The 3,305-nt window shown below is 41.5% G+C and overlaps 1 long non-coding RNA gene across 1 annotated transcript; it reads left to right on the top strand.

Annotated features, from left to right (window-relative positions):
* Positions 1 to 2,277: 2,277 nt before the first annotated feature.
* Positions 2,278 to 2,899, top strand: LOC144026147 (uncharacterized). The gene is made up of 3 exons (XR_013285057.1): positions 2,278 to 2,445; positions 2,595 to 2,674; positions 2,783 to 2,899. It is a non-coding gene; the product is annotated as an uncharacterized LOC144026147 (long non-coding RNA).
* The last annotated feature ends 406 nt before the right edge of the window (positions 2,900 to 3,305 follow it).

Raw genomic sequence — 3,305 nt, 5'->3', positions numbered from 1 at the left:
CAGTGACAAGACGCTTTTTGACCTCAAAAGAAAAAACACATTTATTCCGAAATAAAAAACCCAGTTTTAGTTTGAGTTTCTTCACGAGGTTCTCAACATGGGGTTTAAAAGTGTCGTCAAGCAAAATACCAAGATACTTATATGTATGAACCACCTCTATTTCATTTCCCTCCAGAGTGGACACTTTGAGGGGAAATTGTGGGCTTTTCGTTGAATTTGAAAACAACATCAGTTTAGTTTTGTCCGCATTAAGGACCAGTTTTAGTTGCAGAAGTGTGTGCTGCACAACATTAAAAGCTTTCTGCAGAGAAGCAACAGCAGCAGCAGAGCATGAGCCAAAGGAGTAAATTATTGTGTCATTGGCATAAAAATGCATATTAGCGTCCAACACTCTTTGTCCCAGATCATTAATGTACATAATGAACAGTAAGGGTCCTAGCACAGAGCCCTGCGGCACCCCCTTGTGAACACTCAAGAATTCAGAACATATTCATTCATGTTTAATGCATTGGGTCCTGTCACTCAAATAATTTGTGAACCACGAGACTACATCATTTGACAGACCAAAACTGATGAGCCTTTGCTTTAAAACTGTGTGGTCCACAGTGTAAAATGCCTTTGTGCAGCACAGTATGGCTTTTTATCAAGAGCAACAAGTATATCATTAACCACTTTTGTAGCAGCAGTCATTGTGCTGTGCTTTTTTCCTAAAACCTGATTGCAAATTTGAGAGCAGTTCATTTGAGTAGAGAAACTCTTTAAGTTGATCACACACAAGAGATTCAAGAATTTTAGATAAGACACACAAGTTTGATATTGGTCTGTAGTTTGTTAAAACAGCTGGGTCACCTCCTTTTAAGAGAGGACCCACAAAAGCCGACTTCCATACTGCAGGGATTTCTTTGTTTTCAATTGATCGATTAAAAAGTATTGTAAGAGGCATTGCAATAAAATCAGCAGCCATTTTCAAAAAGTAAGGCTCTATCAAATCTGGTCCTGGAGGTTTTCGGTGATTCAGAGTTTTGAGAGCCTTATGAACTTGCTGTACAGTAAAAGGTACAAATCTAAAATGTTCTCCAGAAAACATTTGAGAATTTGTGCAGTGAGGCAAAGAGGCAGCTCCTGTGGAGTCAAACAAAGAACCAGATGACACATAATAAATAGAATACAATGATTCACAAATCCTTTTTAACCTACCGTAATTTCCGGACTATAAGCAGCGACTTTTGTCACACGCTTTAACCCTGTGGCTTATACAATGATGCGGCTAATTTATGCATTTTTTCTAACGGCCACCAGGGGTGTTCAAGCAGAAAAGGTAAAGCCCAATTCACACTGACTGCGGAAAGGATGCATTGCGTTTTCCGTACAGCTTCCGTACGGCTTCCGCAAGGACTACAATTCACACCGCGTGCGTTGCGTGTCCGGAAATCTGCTCCCAACAGACCATGAGATCACGTGGGGTTCACGCTGGAGAGTTGAGTTCACGCAATAACAACCGTGTATAAACAATAGCCACGCTTGCCTGTTGTCACATCGATATGCTTTTTGGACATCATATCTGGAACTTCTACCAATGGATGTTCTACAATGGGTAAGTACGTTTTGTGTTTAGTGTAATTTTGCCGTGTTTAATTTATTCTGAGCTCATTTTTTGTCTTAAATGTCCGAATCGTGTCATACTATGTAGCTAGCTAGCTTCCCTCCCCCCCAAAAATGAGTTCGCAAACGGTTTTATTTTGAAATATACCGGCTTTACCTTGATGTGAGACACCCGTGTAATTTCTTCAGCTTCACGAAATTCCGCATGTGCCGTCCGAAAGAAATAGATTGCGGAAACCTTCCGCATCGCCGCAGTCGTTCCGCACCGCAGACACACCGCACCGCAGCTGATGTGAATTGTCCAACACGTCGACTTGAATGCGTTCTATCCTTGCGGCGTCCGTACAGCCGCGGTACAGAAAACGCACCGCGTCCGTTCCGCAGTCAGTATGAAGACCAATTAACTCTTTGTCTGCCAGATTTGGCAATTGCCGAACCCTACAAACAGACTGTATAGCGCGCCGACGGGAATTGACGAAAGATACGTTTTTAATGGGAATTTACAGAGGAAAGCCTTGACCAGCCGTGGTTGCAGTTGTAAACTGATCCTGTACTGTAATGACTAACTTTGGCCATTAGATGGCAGTGACCACTCTCTTTTGCGTCATCTCAACTCACCCCCAATGGGAAGAGGAGGGGGTGTGACGTTAGTGGCTACTGTTTGAAACAGTAAGGATCAGGCTGGCTTCACGGGCTTCCGTGGATCCGAGATGACACGCGGCATGTCAAAGACATTTTATGATCAGCCCAACTCATCATTGGAGGAGTGGAAACAATCCGGGTGTGAAGAATATGATTACACAGCAAATCAACATCCTCATATCAAGCCAGAAATATGCTAAGGTAAGCGCTAACATGCTACGAGCTAGCTCGCTAACTAGCTTTCACTAGTTCATCAAACGTTTGTGTAGAGGTGACAAACAGCATGTGTAACTCTGCTGATATACACAATAATAACTGTTGCCTAACTCATGTGAATGTACAATTCACAGATCGTTCATCTTGCTACAAGCTCCTTGCCCGATTGTGCATCTTGCTAGAGTTTAAGCCCACCGCAACTTATCGGGCAGAGGTAAAAAAAAAAAAAAAAAAAAAAACACCTCATTACACAACTGCAATAATATAAAATAAAAAACATTCTGAAAGTAAATATATCTAAATATATTTCTATTATTTACAGCTCAGAGAGCCAGGAGTTTTGCGTGAAACCAGCACACCAATCAGGAGTTTGCACTGCCAAATTTGCATATGCGGACAAGACACAGGAATCAAACTAACACGTCTGCAGAAACAGGCCACCAATCAGCAGCGCCGGTTAGCGCAGCGAAATTTGCATGTGCCACAGAAAAGTACCTTGGCTTGGTTGGGAAAAAATTGGGGGAGTGGGGCCCAAATGTATGCTCATTACAGAGTTGGTTTTGGAATAATTATGAAATACATTCCTTCATTCACATTCACATTTTTTTCTTTCCTTTTTTGGTGTCAAGTCTATCCCTGTTGATGTCTGGTGGGTCCAAGGCATGAATAAATTTATAAGTCATTGGGAGAAGTTTAAAAACTATCCGGAACTTGAATGGGAGTAATGATGTGCGATACTGTAAATTTTGGTATCGATCCGATACCAAGTAAATACAGGGCCAGTATCGCCGATACCGATAAATACATTTTGAATATTATGGCATATCTTTTTTTTTTTTTTTTTT

The sequence above is a fragment of the Festucalex cinctus genome, chromosome 9, assembly GCF_051991245.1.
Source record: "Festucalex cinctus isolate MCC-2025b chromosome 9, RoL_Fcin_1.0, whole genome shotgun sequence".
In the NCBI taxonomy this organism is placed as follows: Eukaryota; Metazoa; Chordata; class Actinopteri; order Syngnathiformes; family Syngnathidae; genus Festucalex; species Festucalex cinctus.
This window is presented reverse-complemented; position numbering and strand designations above follow the sequence as displayed.